The following is a 15908-nucleotide window of genomic DNA, read 5'->3' as shown; positions in this document are numbered from 1 at the left end:
AACTATGCATCTAACTAAAAAAACTATATTAAACATTTTTGTAGGTTATAAAAAAACAAACAGATACTTGCCTTCATAAATCTTCTAGTTATAATACAAAAAGAGATATTAAATTAAATTAATATTTATTGACGGAAAACTCCATTTTACAATTAAAATTATAAAAGTCAAAATTAAACATTGAACACAAGTTAACTTACATTACTTACAATTAAACTAACGACAAAAAAAATTAAAATCAAATTAAAATAATTCACGTGAAATAGTCCTTTTAAAAGCATTTAGTGTGACTCCCATAAAGTCTATATTTGGAAACTCATTTACACTAGAAACAATTCTATTTAAAGGCATATTTTCTGCATGATGTGTATTGCACGATCTAGCGGATATAGCAAGGGACATCTTCTCAAATTCCTAGCTGGAACATAAAAATCTATTCGACCCAGAATGCTAGGTGCAACAATAATACCATTTAACACCTTAAATACGAAATTAAGGTCAAAGTATCACCTGCGATCCTCTAGACGGTGCAAATGAAACATCTGCATGACCTGACTGGAATTCAATTGCATCCCTAATAGCACAAGGACGTCCAATGGACGTCCATTGGACGTCCTTCACGTACTTTAGGGACGTCCATTGGACGTCCGTTTTCGTCCGAGGAACGTCCTTTATACGTCCTATTTTGGTCCAAATGTCGCGCTACCGAACGTCCATTGGACGTCCATCTAAGGTCCGAGGGGACGTATATTGGACCTTAATCGGACGTAAATTGGACCTTAATCGGACGTCCTAGGGGACGTAAATTGGACCTTAATCGGACGTAAATTGTACCTTAACCGGACGTAAATTGGACCTTAATCGGACGTAAATTGGACCTCAATCGGACGTAAATTGGACCTTAATCGGACGTAAATTGGACCTTAATCGGACGTAAATTGGACCTTAATCGGACGTAAATTGGACTTTAATCGGACTTAAATTAGACCTTAATCGGACGTAAATTGGACCTTAATCGGACGTAAATTGGACCTTAATCGGACGTAACTTGGACCTTAATCGGACGTAAATTGGACCTTAATCGGACGTAAGTTGGACCTTAATCGGACGTAAATTGGACCTTAATCGGACGTAAGTTGGACATTAATCGGACGTAAATTGGACTTTAATCGGACGTAAATTGGACCTTAATCGGACGTAAATGGGACCTTAATTGGACGTAAATTGGACCTTAATCGGACGTAAATCGGACCTTAATCGGACGTCCTAGGGGACGTGAATTGGACCTTAACAGGACGTCCAATTTTGGTCCAAATTCCACTTTGCCAAACGTCCAATGGAGGTCCACCTAACGTCCAAGGGGACGTTCGGTGGACGTCAATTGGGCCTTCATAGGGCGTCCCAGTTTGGTCCAATGTCTTGCTGCTGAACATCCATCTAACGTCCTGGGAGGACGTTCGGTGGACGTCTATAGTTGATATTTAGACCTGTGAAGAATGTATTGTGGGAAATAAAAAATATATTTTTTAAGAAACTTATATTACATCTTATATTAAATTACAATTATTGGATATTACATTATTTACATTAAATTACAATACACTTCTCCAAGAAATTAACGCACCACCTTAAATATGGGGTATTTTTGATGTCTCGTATTTCCTAAACCTGTTGTCCCATCTAAGTGATTTTTTTATAATATTATAACCTAGGCTATAGGTTACCTCCTTAAGCTTGTCATGCACAGGGAGCTATGCTGTAATATATGTATATTATATCAAATGAGTGAGCCTGCAGACAGGAAACAAATGGTTCCGTATGTGCAGGCTCACTCATTACTATAGAGAGCGATGTGATATAATATATACAGAGTGGTCCTAAATTATGGAATAAATTAATTTTCTCTAAAATGGACGACTATAGAGAAAAATCCGGAAACAGGTCGATTTTTGTGTTTAAATTACAACTTTTTGACATATATTTCATACTAGTGATGTCATCCATCTGAGCGTGATGACGTAATCAATGATTTTTTTAAATGGGAATAGCCCACATAACAATGATGTTCGCATCATGTTCTAAGCATATACTACCAACATTCGTCGGAGTATATTCTTTTTAGTATATGTGTAGTACAAGCATAGCATCTACCTTAAAAACATTCTAAATTTCATGTTCTTTGCATATACTTCAAAGTATATTCTCGTACCGAATATACTAAGTATATTCGTGTACGTAGGATCTCGGAATATTCGTAAAAGTTTATTCTTAGAATATACCTTTATCGAATATTCTTAACACATACTTATAAGTACATTCTTAACACATACTTATAAGTAGATACTTTTAAAATATCTTAAAAATAATTTGTATGTATAGGAAGTATAATATTAGCCTTATAGATTATTAACTTCGTTATTTTTTAGAATACATAATTAATAAAATTTATGTATGTAGGTAGTATTGGACGAATTTCATTTCAAAATTGTTGTAGGGTAAAAAAGTTTAAACATTAATTGTATTAACGTTTACATAGATACTATTAAAAATTCGTTTTCATAATTGAAATGACTTTACCATTTCGAGTTTATCATGAATCATTAGTATTTTTACATCCTTGGAATTTGAATTTAGGTACATTCAATTCAATAGGCCATTTCGCAGAACCAAAACGTGCCAAACTGCACAACCAAAGCAACCAAAGGCTTTGGCGTTGCCAACCGTCGAGTAAGCATTTTCCGTCAACTTACCTTAAAAATTCCCACTTTTATAAAAAAAAACTTCCCTCCTGTTTACAAAATCTGAGAAGATATGTTGAATTATTTTCAAATATTTTGATTTTTTCTTAATATTTTACAATTTATACTGGAACAATAATTCCCTTTTGAGTCAACTTTTTCCCTTTATCACCTTTTATGTTGAAAATTCCCGCAAAAAGGGAAATTTCTCTCCGTTTGGCAACACTGACCACCGATTTTGTTATTCCACAATACATTCATAACCCCCCCCCCCCCCCCCCATCATATTCTGACCATTTCTATTCTTACCTGAATGGATCAGGGATAGGAAAAAACCGTAAAATATGAAAAAGAAAACAGGCATTATTTCATTATTTGTATCATCTATGGATCTATGCAGTGTTAAGGATGAAGGCGAATGATGTAGTACTAGGACTAAAGAACATACATAATCTGTTTATTTTGTTTGCGGTGCTTCAAAATACATATAATCTATTTTGATAACTCAATATTACTTAAATAGGTAAGTACATGTAAGTATTATATAAATTTTAGTTACTTATTATGCATAGTTTAGTTTAGCTAAATGTTATATAATGATTTATATAAATAACTAAAATTTATAAATATGTACTTACTTTTTAAGTAATATTGTAGAATGTAGGTACTAACTACATTCTCATTTGCAATTAAAATATGTAAATAGATATTTGGTAGAACCAGCAGAACCTAAGATGAGATTAGGTGATGCTGAAAACATACTTCTAACCAATATAGCACTTGATAGCACTTTCTTAGAATATTCTTAAAAATATAATATTCTTCCCATACAAAGATGTGCGGTAGTACGTTCTTAGTATATAAATAGAAGGTTTATAGCACTTCCTTGGAATATTCTAAAAAGTACCTTCTTGGTATAAACTAAAAAGATGTGCGGTAGTATGTTCTAAGTATACACATAGAAGGTTTATAGCACGTCCTTGGAATGTTCTAAAAAGAACATTCTTGGTATATACTGAAAAGAAGTGCGGTAGTACATTCTAAGTATATACATAGAACGTTTAAGTACTGTAATGTAGTATATACTCAGTATCTGCTCTGCACATTCGCAATGGTAATTACGCACATTCTCAGTATATACTTTTTCTGAAAAGTATGTTCTATGAATCTACTAAGAACATGAAATTGTTATGTGGGAGGGGTTGTGTGGCACCTCAGTTGAAAGGGTTTTCAATTCTCTATTCAGTAATTTTGAATGTGTACGTTCCAATTAAACTATTACTGAGGTACCATTAGTTAAACAGAATGTTTTTAAAACTTTTTTGCCTCTTTGTATTTTTTTCGATAAGGCACGTTTTATCGAGATCTGGCTTCTTTTTTAATATGGTTCAAAATATACCTAAAAATGTAAAGCATAAATAAGTTTGCATAATATTACCAAGTCTCCATAATGGTACTTAACCATATACAAATATGTGGTGGATTTGACAAATATTCAAAATATTTCGATAAAAATTAACTTTTCGAAAAAGCAATAACAGGCAAAAAAGTTTTTAAAACGTTGTGTTTAAATGGTACTACAATAATAATTAATAATAATAATAATAATAAAACCATATCTCCAAACCGACCATCTCCCATATTATCAATACGTCCCTGAGAGTATGCTTGAGGATGGCAACTACAAGCTATACTGGGACCCCACTGTGCTCACAGACCAAACAGTGGCGCATAATAGACCAGATCTCGTATTAGTCAATAAATTAACGAGACAAACAACCCTCATTGATGTGGCAGACGGAACTAATGGTTCCGTGTGTGCAGGCTCACTCATTACTATAGAGAGCGATGTGATATAATATATATTACAGTATATAGCTCCCCGTGCATGACAAGCTTAAGAGGAAACAGTAGCGAGCAACAGGTAGCGAAAACGCGTTCCAAGATTGCGGCTGTAATTTTGAATATTTTTTTGAGATATTTGGCACACGCATTCGTAATATAATAAAGAATGGTGGTACAGAGCCCAATTTGAAAAATATAATAATATGTGAAAATTACTCTGTAATTAAATACAATATTAAAAAAACGAGCCTGTACCGCCATTAAGAAGAACAAAAAAATACACTTTCTTCAAATAAACTTTTTTATCCAATGCCTAGATGTTGTGTCATTTTGGAACTACTAATGAAATAAAAAATTTTAGTAGTTCCAAAATGACACAAAATCTAGGCATCGCATAAAAAAGTTTATTTGAAGAAAGTGTATTTTTTTGTTCTTCTTAATGGCGGTACAGGCTTGTTTTTTTAATATTGTATTTAATTACAGAGTAATTTCCACATATTAATATATTTTTCAAATTGGGCTCTGTACCGCCATTCTTTATTATGTTACGAATACGTGTGCCAAATATCTCGAAAAAATATTCAAAATTACAGTCGCAATCTTGGAACGCGTTTTTGCTACCTGTTGATCGCTACTGTATCACCTTAAGGAGGATATTATAAAAAAAATCACCTAGATGGGACAACTGGTTTAGGAAATTCGAGACATCAAAAATGCTCAATTTTTAAGGTGGTGCGTAATGGGCTGTATATTATACATATATTTCAAATCGACACCTTGCTCATTTGGAGATAATGGACAATTTCTTAAAAAGAAGATATTCTATCTATGTATACTTATTATATAGTGTAATATTATATTATAATATTATAATAATCATTCAACTTTTGTCTAATTTTTTTTCATCCGCCTTCGCTTAGATATTTCAATATTATAAATAGATTATAAAATACTGAGATAAATACCTTTTGCTTACCAGGTACATACCAACCCAATCTGTTTGACAAAAGAACCGTTGGGTAGAGGTAAGTAGTAAGACGAACAAAGGGGCCACCGAGCTAGCGGAAATTTCCTTTAACAATAAATTTTAAATTCAAATCCAAGAAGTTACATTGCAGTAAAAATTCAAGGAAGTCTGTACTTTATAGAAAATCAAAAAGATTGGCTAGAATGCAATTATGTACTTATACAGAGTGTTTGGTAAAGAATAGGCCATAGATTAACCTTAGATTTCGGAGGGTAAAATAGGTCGATTTAAGTTAACTTACATTAGTACTAAAGTTGATAATAACCGAAATACAAGGTGTCAAATTTAAACTTTTATTTTATTTATTCTTGAATATTTCCTAACAAGCATGGGATAATATCACGAAATTTGGTAAGCGGGGGTTTTTTGGGACAAGAAATCTAAATTCAACACCAAAAATGATGTATTGCCCAGGAAATAATCAAGAATAAAATAAAAGTTTAAATTTGACACCCTGTATTTCGGTTATTATCATCTTTCGTACTAAAGTAAGTTAGCTTAAATCGACCTATTTTAAGCTCAGTAATCCAAGGTTAAGCTAGGGCCCATTCTTTACCAAACACCCATAAGATTGAAAAATGTATGAAAAATATACCAGAAAGCATAAGAAATATATCAAAGAGCATGAAAAAATATGTAAATGTAATAAAAAACGTAAATAATACCAATGTTTGGATACCAGTTGTCCTGGCTGGTGGTTTTGTCCACCATTCTCGGCGAGTTTGTCCTCTAGGCCATCAGGAATCGATAGGCTATGTCCAGACGGTGGTAGCAGCAGAGTCTGAATGCTTCCTCTTTGGCGTTCACTTACCAAGAAGTGACTGGCTGCAACGTGGAGCTCCAGTAGCTGTCTGGGGTTGATGGCTCCGAAAACTTCTCATCTGATCGAGGAATCAGGAACATAGACTGTTTCGGCACTTCAGAAAATCTCCAGGAGCAGGAATCCTCAGGGTGGTAGATTAAAATGTTGTGCGCCTATGTCAAAGGGGCACATAATAATCCATTGGATGGACTTATGCATTGATGCTCTAAATGGCCCGATGAGGCGGTCGGACTCTGTGTTATGTTGTGAAACAGCGTCTTCATAGTTTTACGTAATATATAGTATATGTATAAGTATATTACACTTTAATTCGTATATAATATAATTTCTTACATTATGAAAATCAGTGGTTAATGAATAAAACTCTACGCGGAGCCCTAACGACGACAACGACTGAGAGATCAACTCTCCAACTTCGAACTGATACTGATATCGGTGGGTGAATCGAAAATCTATCGCCTATCGTTATAGTTTTGTCAACAGAGGAACCAAGTAGTGGGGGTGATTTTCAGACGTCCACAAAAAGTCCGTATTTCGTCCAGTACGGACGTCCAAAGGACGTTCGTATTTATTCCACCATCGGACGTCCACCATCGGACGTCCGAAGGACGTACATATTTAGTCCACCGTATTCATATTTATTCCACCCGAAGTACGTCTAACGTCGGACGTCCAAAGGACATCCATTTATAGTCCATAGACATTAGGACTAAGACTGGACCTATTTTGAGCACGTATATTCAACTTCAAAAAGATGCTCTTAAGATTCATTTGTAGTACGGATACATTGATAAAAATTATATTTTTGCTTACTAGAATTAATTAGCAAACTTATGTGATCTTGGTAACTAGAATAATAAAACATTGTAACAAATAATTTACAAATAAGATTTTCACACTTTACAAAAAAAAAAACAAAAACATGTTTAGAATATTAAACTGTGCAATTTTGAATTAAATATAATTATCTTTTCGATGTAAACTATTTTATTAACATAAAATATTTTATTGAATTATTTTGCTATTTTATCCCGTAATTCGTATAATATGTCCAATGTAGACGATCAGCAAACGTCCGTATTTCGTCCAGTACGGACGTCCAAAGGACGTTCATATTTATTCCACCCGAAGGACGTCCAACATCGGACGTCCGAAGGACGTACATATTTAGTCCACCGAAGGACGTCCAACGTCGGACGTCCGAAGGACGTACATATTTAGGCCACCGAAGGACGTCCAACGCCGGACGTCCAAAGAACGTCCATTTATAGTCCATGGACCTATGGTCCTATGGACTAATGGACCTATTTTGGACGTCGTGTGCTATTAGGGAAGCGTTGATAAACGTCCGTATTTCGTCCAGTATATGGACGTCCAAAGGACGTTCATATTTATTCCATCCGAAGGACGTCCAACGTCGGACGTCCAAAGGACGTCCATTTTTATTCCGTCCGAAGGACGTCCAACGTCGGACGTCCAAAGGACGTCCATATTTATTCCTTCCGAAGGACGTCCAAAGTCGGACGTCCAAAGGACGTCCATTTTTATTCCGTCCGAAGGACGTCCAAAGTCGGACGTCCATATTTATTCCTTCCGAAGGACGTCCAACGTGGGACGTCCAAAGGACGTCCATTTATAGTCCATGGACGTTAGGACCAAAAATGGACCTATTTTGGACGTCCATTGGACGTCGTGTGCTATTAGGGATTCCTCTAGTACCTAATCTATACCGCAGATATCTAACGAATTTATTTTGAATCGATTCAATTCGATATTTGTGATTCTCATAACTTGGACTCCAAATCACTGAACAATACTCTAGTAATGAACGAACATAACTCAAAAACAATCTCACAATTACAAACAAATTATTAAAATCATATGACATTCTGATGACTAATAATGGCATCATAATGGTCCACGAAACTTAGCTTACTATCCAGTAACACACCTAAATCCTTAATTACCTGAACCCTAGATAAATCGACATCTCCTATCTTCCCTAATAGCACAAGGACGTCCAATGGACGTCCATTGGACGTCCTTCACGGACTTTAGGGACGTCCATTGGACGTCCGTTTTCGTCCGAGGAACGTCCTTTATACATCCTATTTTGGTCCAAATGTCGCGCTACCGAACGTCCATTGGACGTCCATCTAAGGTCCGAGGGGACGTATATTGGACCTTAATCGGACGTAATTTGGACCTTGATCGGACGTCCTAGGGGACGTAAATTGGACCCTAATCGGACGTAAATTGGACCTTAATCGGACGTAAATTGAACCTTAATCGGACGTAAATTGGACCTTAATCAGACGTAAATTGGACCTTAATAGGACATAAATTGGACCTTAATCGGACGTAAATTGGACCTTAATCGGACGTAAATTGGACCTTAATAGGACGTAAATTGGACCTTAATGGGACGTAAATGGGACCTTAATCGGACGTAAATTGGACCTTAACCGGACGTAAATTGGACCTTAATAGGACGTAAATTGGACCTTAATCGGACGTAAATGGGACCTTAATCGGACGTAAATTGGACCTTAATCGGACGTAAATTGAACCTTAATCGGACGTAAATTGGACCTTAATAGGACGTAAATTGGACCTTAATCGGACGTAAATGGGACCTTAATCGGACGTAAATTGGACCTTAATCGGAAGTAAATTGGACCTTAACCGGACGTCCTAGGGGACGTGAATTGGACATTAACAGGACGTCCAATTTTGGTCCAAATGCCACGTTGCCAAACGTCCAATGGAGGTCCACTTAACATCCGAAGGGACGTTCGGTGGACGTCAATTGGGCCTTCATAGGACGTCCCAGTTTGGTCCAATGTCTTGCTGCCGAACATCCATCTAATGTCGTGGGAAATAAAAAATATATTTTTTAAGGAACTTATATTACATCTTATATTAAATTACAATTATTGGATATTACATTATTTACATTAAATTACAATACACTTCTCCAAGAAATTAACGCACCACCTTAAATATGGGGTATTAAACCTTAAACAAATGGTTCCGTATGTACAGGCTCACTCATTACTATAGAGAGCGATGTGATATAATATATATTACAGTATAGCTCCCCGTGCATGACAAGCATAAGGAGGTACTTAACCTATAGCCTAGGGCCTAGGCTAGAATATTATAAAAAAATCACTTAGATGCAACAACAGGTTTAGGAAATTCGAGACATCAAAAATGCCCAATTTTTAAGGTGGTGCGTAATCGGCTGTATATACAGGGTGTAACAAAAATACAGGTCATAAATTAAATCACATATTCTGGGACCAAAAATAGTTCGAATGAACCTAACTTACCTTAGTACAAATATGCACATTAAAAAAGTTACAGCCCTTTGAAATTACAAAATGAAAATCGATTTTTTCGATTATATCGAAAACTATTAGCGATTTTTTATTGAAAATGGACATGTGGCAGTATTATGGCAGGAATATCTTAAACAAAAATTATGGTGAAATTTGTGCACCCCATAAAAATTTTATGGGGGTTTTGATCCCTTAGATCCTCCCAAACTTTTGTGTACGTTCCAATTCAATTTTATTATTGTGGTAGTTACCATTAGTTAAATTCAATATTTTTGTTTCTTAGTATTTTTCAGATAAGGAAGTTTTTATCGAGTTGCGACTTCTTTTTTAACATGTCTACATAAAAATTTTATGGGGGTTTTGTTCCTTTAAACCCCCCAAATGTTTGTGTACGTTCCAATTAAACTATTACTGAGGTACCATTAGTTAAACAGAATGTTTTTAAAACTTTTTTGCCTCTTTGTATTTTTTCGATAAGGCACATTTTATCGAGATCTGGCTTCTTTTTTAATATGGTTCAAAATATACCTAAAAATGTAAAGCATAAATAAGTCTGCATATTATTACCAAGTCTCCATAATCGTACTTAACCATATACAAATATGTGGTGGATTTGACAAATATTCAAAATATTTCGATAAAAATTGACTTTTCGAAAAAGCAATAAGAGGCAAAAAAGTTTTTAAAACGTGTTTAAATGGTACTACAATAATAATTAAATTGAAACGTGCACAAAAGTTTGGGGGGGTTTAAAGGAACAAAACCCCCATAAAATTTTTATGGGGTGTCCAAATTTTACTATAGTTTTTTCGTAAGATAGTTGCAGCCAAAGGGCTGCAACTTTTCTTGTGTGTACATTTGTACTAAGGTAAGTTAGGTCCAATCAAACTATTTTTGGTCCCAGAATATGTGATTAAATTTATGACCTGTATTTTTGTTACACCCTGTATATATCTACATACTTCGTCTAATTTACTAACTGTTGTGCGTCATCCGCGTCGTAGTCTGTGAGGTCGCATGATACCAACACGACATATTTAGGCGGTAGGTGTGTTCTTTTTTAGAATCACTTTGCTGAGTACACTGGAAATACAGACTCTAGACATATTTTATTATATACGCGTAGAAATAATATTTGAAGATTTCTATTAATGTTAACCTAAAGAAATACACAATAATATGTTTCATTTAATTTGTATAAATGGATTATAAAGCGTTTTTATGAAGCAGATTTGTTCGGATCACACTGTAACTGTAATCGAACGAAGGTGACATTTTAGAATAAATTGGTAACATTTATTTGACAGTTGTGGTGATGACACTTCATATTTGTTTATATTCTTTACTATGAGTATCTGTTTTATTTATTATATTTACTGTCTTTATTATTTACTTTACTATAAAAAGATCCTCTACTATAAAAATATAAATTTCACCTAATTTTATAACGACTTGGAATAATCATCGAGGTATCTGACAACTTTTTTAGTTGTTATTGTAGACATACTTATACAAAGAAACCTACCGGCTTTTTGCCAATAGTTCGGAGCCGTTTTTTAATTATTAACAATGCAGTGCAAAAACGCTTGCACTGCAAATCTTAAAAGATTATAACTTAATTCTTGTTCTCTATTTCTTAAGTTTTTACTTATTTACATTGAATATTAATTTGTTTTGTTGTATAATCCACGTTTACAATAATTATGTGATATATTTTATTTAAAATGGGTTCAGGATCTTTTTATACTTTGGCAACTATGTCAACTTAGATCTCTGGCGTAGATAATGACGTGCAACAGTAAGTAAATTAGATGGACTGTAGGTTATATTTGGTTCTTGGGACATCAAAGTATATTTTTTAGACATTCCCTGGATATAGTCACAGATGTGACATACCTCCGATTTGTTTTTTCATGAGTCTTGTAAGAGAGACTAAAAACTTTTTTTATAGTCACCTCCTGTTTTCATATATTTTTTGACATGTTTTGTAGTAAATTCAACTATCTATTTACTACAAAACATGTCAAAATTTACATGTGAAAGCAGATGATCCTAAAAATGGTTTTTCGTCTCCTACAAAATTCATGAAAAAGCAGATAGGAGAATTATTGTACATTACAATTCTCTGATGTTTGGGAAAAAGGGCTTAAGTCAGAATTGCACATCGATAATGTTTTGATGATTTCTACAGTACTGTAGTAGATTCTACTGTACATACAGTTTACATCTACAACAGTTTTTTTCTGGTCCAGAAATCATCAAAACATTATCAATGTGCAATTCTGACTTAAGTCCTTTTTGCCAAACATAAAAAAACAATCTGGTCATAACTGACCAATGAGCAATTTTAATTTAACCTAAATTACTACTGTTTCTTAAAATGAAGAGCTTACCCCATAGCGTCTCTTATCTAATCTAACAAGATCGTGCACTATTCTAACATACACAGGCACAGCACACAAGCACTATGCTCCGTTTTTCACTATCACCTATCACTCAAACTAGTTCAAAAGGCTTTGTCCTCTTCAATCTTCTAGTTTGCCCAGTAGTATCGAGGAGCTGGATTTCCTCGATATTCTTGAACTTATGAAGTTGTTCAATTGCTCGTGTTGCTCGTGACTTCCTGCTATCTTCTTGATATTTGTTGATAAAGTAATAACTTATTATGCATGGACAATGTGGACTTTCTTCCAACTAGCCAATACACTTTTTATATCTCTCTTTTGCCTTTCATAGCCACAAGGCTATACATTTCCTTCTTGGTTTTTTTTGTAGACCACTTTCAGCTGATTCTAAAAAAAATTAAAATGAACGGTAATTTTTCTATTCTTTACAATTAAAAATCAAAAGAAATAGATGCTATTTACAGGTAATAATATGCATGCATAAATGATTCGTTTCATAAAGAATAAAGAAAATTGAAAACGGATTTTATAATACTTACAAAATTGTTTAAACAAGAGATCCAGCCAGAGCCCAGAGCAAAAACTAGTAGACAGTACAGCAAAAAAGCCACTAATTTCTTCCATTTCCCACACCCCCTTATCGATGAATTTTTTTCCAATCAAAATTTTTACTAAATTTTTAGGTTATCGGTTATAACGAAAATGAAATATATGAAATGTGATGACCAACCAATGACCACGCGACGCTACATAGATATTCGCGCGGCAAATTTGAAAATGAACGCAAATTGAACAGTAAATGGCCTCTCTTTAAAATCTTGTAATGGAAAATTTTACCCCTCCAGGAAGACATTTATGTCTTGTGGTAACTTTCCACCCATAATTTAATGAGATAGATGTTCACGGAATAGAACGGTAGTACCTACATTCCTGGAATGTTTTGTGTTGTTAGGATTAAACTTTTACTTTATTTATTCTTGAATATTTCCTATTGTTAAACATTGTAACCAATAATTTACAAATAAGATTTTCTTTACATTACATAAAATCAAAAACATGTTTTGGATATTAAACTATAGTTTATAATTGTAATAATTGTATATACAATTTTGAATTAAGATTTAATCTTTTCGATTTAAACTACAGTAAAACCTGTGTTACCGGCCCCCTGCAAACACCGGCCACCTGTACTAACGGCCAGTTTAAAAATTCCCCAAACCAATTACAGTAAAACTTGTCAGTAACGGCCACTAAAAATGAAAAAGCTATTGGCCGATATAGAAAGGTGACCGGTATTGCCAGTTTTTGTAGTCTAGATATAATTGGTTTGGGGAATTTTTAAACTGGCCGTTAGTACAGGTGGCCAGTAACACAAGTTTTACTGTATATCTAGACTACAAAAACTGGCAATAACGGCCACCTTTCTATATCGGCCAATAGTTCTTTCATTTTAGTGGCCGTTATTGACAGGTTTGACTGTATTTCATTAACGTAAAGTTAACGCCTAAGTTAATATTTTATTGAATTATTTTGCTATTTGATCCCGTAATTGGTATAATGTGTCCAATATAATATATAAGCGTTCATAAAACGTCCGTATTTCGTCCAGTATGGACGTCCAAAGGACGTTCAACGTCGGACGTCCAAAGGACGTCCATATTTATTCCGTCCGAAGGACGTCCAACGTCGGACGTCCATATTTATTCCTTCCGAAGGACGTCCAACATGGGACGTCCAAAGGACGTCCATATTTATTCCTTCCGAAGGACGTCCAACATGGGACGTCCAAAGGACGTCCGTTTATAGTCCATGGACGTAAGGACCAAAAATGGACCTATTTTGGACGTCCAAAGGACGTCGTGTGCTATTAGGGTTGTATTTAAAATCACTGGTGGTTTTATTACGTGAAAAAAATAATATATGAGCATTTCGAAGCATTCAATCTAAGATTATTTTCCTGGCACCAATGTACTAAAGAATTCAAGTCTCTCTGCAAACCCTCACAATCAGATTCTGACCTAATGCATTTAAATATCTTTCAAGTCGTCTGCAAATATCAGATATTCAGATTTAAAGTTCCTACCAATATCATTTACCAACAACAGAAAAAGCTTAGGACCCAAATGGGAACCCTGCGGAACCCCTGACACGGCTTCAAATCCATTAGAAACACATCCTGCTGATCTTACTTGCAATGTTCTTCCTTGCAAATACGAAGTAAACCAAGCTAATAAAGAACCAGTGATACCAAAGTTTCTCAGCTTTCTAATTAAGACATTATGATCTAGTAGGTCAAAGGCCTTACTGAAATCGGTGTATATAGAGTGCACCTCGTAACCCTCATCCATTGCTGTACCTATACTATCGATATACAAAAAGAGGTTAGTGAGAGTAGAACGTCCGCCTACTTGGTTGTCCGTAATAATGTTCCTAAAACAATTATCCAAACTTGGCAAAACCATTTTTTCAAATACTTTAGATAAGGCTGACTGAATACAAACTGGCCGATAATTTTTGATATCACTATGATCTCCTGCCTTGAAAATAGGACACACAAAGGAATGTTTCCATCTGTTCGGGAAAATTCCCGTCTGGAGAGATTTATTAAGAACATATACTAATGGTTCACACAAGGACACTGCACTTTCTCTTAGGAACAAATTCGGTATCAAATCAGGGCCAGCCCCTTTATTGACATTTAATGACAACAACAAATTCAGTAAATTGTCAAAAGTGACTTCGAGGTTACTAATTTCCACCTCCAGCTGTTGTGAGAAAATTTCATTACTCTCCAGGTTATCCAGAGATTTACCACTAAAAGTGTGTATACAGTACCAAAATGTTTCGCAAACAACTCTGTTATTTTTTGTTTGATATGGTAGGTGAAAATAGTTTGTTTTTTGGTTCATTCGCAAATTAGTGTATTCAACTTAAAATAACAGAGAAACGGTCGATTTTAGGTGTATAATGCGGTAATACCTTTTGTAGTGCTTGAAAATACCTTTAAAATGAGCTATATTAAAGGTCCATTACATTAAAACTAAGCGAGATATGCTGCAAACAAAATTGATAACCAATATATTTTAAGAAAAAATGAGAAGTAATTTTAACCTCCATCCACCAAAATGTAAATACATCGTTTTCCTTCCACAATACCTTTTACTATAGTGTTATTTCTATGTTCAAAAAGTTGGACGGGTTTAAAATGAATGGTTTTTGAAAAAAAAAAAGATCAAATTATAGAGAGCATTTTTAAATTTTCTTAAAAATCTTCTTTTTCTCCATGTAACTTAAAAATGATACAGTAATGAAAAATAAAAAGGCAATTTTTACCTAAAAAAAGCCCTACATCTTTGTGTGGTATCTTTTTTTCGTATCTCTTATCTTTTTCGAGTTACATGGAGGACAAGAAAGATTTTTAAGAAAATTTAAAAATGCGCTCATTCATTTCAAAAAACCATTCATTTTAATTCAGTCCAACTTTTTGAACATAGAAATAACACTATAATAAAAAGTATTGTACAAGGAAAACGATGTATTTAAATTCGGATGGATGAGGGGTTAAATATACATTTCTCATTTCTTCTTAAAATACATTAGTCATCAACTTTTTTGCAGAATATCTCGCTTAGTTTGAATGTAATCGACATTTAGTACTGCTCATTTTAAAGGTCTTTTCAAGCACTACAAAAGTTATTAGTATCATTATACACCTAAAATCGACAG

At 34.3% G+C, this 15908-nt stretch overlaps 1 protein-coding gene and 1 long non-coding RNA gene across 5 annotated transcripts in view; one reads left to right on the top strand and one right to left on the bottom strand.

Annotated features, from left to right (window-relative positions):
• LOC114329361 (uncharacterized) overlaps positions 1 to 15908 on the top strand; it is a 75202-nt gene that overhangs the window by 56523 nt on the left and 2771 nt on the right. The window lies entirely within an intron of this gene.
• LOC126884097 (uncharacterized) lies at positions 581 to 12891 on the bottom strand. 2 transcript variants are annotated; one of them, XR_007697849.1, is made up of 3 exons: positions 12722 to 12891; positions 8718 to 12569; positions 581 to 812 (listed from the first exon to the last, which is right to left on the bottom strand). It is a non-coding gene; the product is annotated as an uncharacterized LOC126884097 (long non-coding RNA). The 2 variants fall into 2 exon arrangements; XR_007697850.1 differs by lacking the exon at positions 581 to 812 and having other exon boundaries at positions 8434 to 8739; positions 8828 to 12569.

The sequence above is a fragment of the Diabrotica virgifera genome, chromosome 4 (genome assembly GCF_917563875.1).
Source record: "Diabrotica virgifera virgifera chromosome 4, PGI_DIABVI_V3a".
NCBI lineage: Eukaryota > Metazoa > Arthropoda > Insecta > Coleoptera > Chrysomelidae > Diabrotica > Diabrotica virgifera.
Note: the sequence above shows the minus strand (reverse complement) of the source record. Positions and strands in the feature narration are given on the sequence as shown.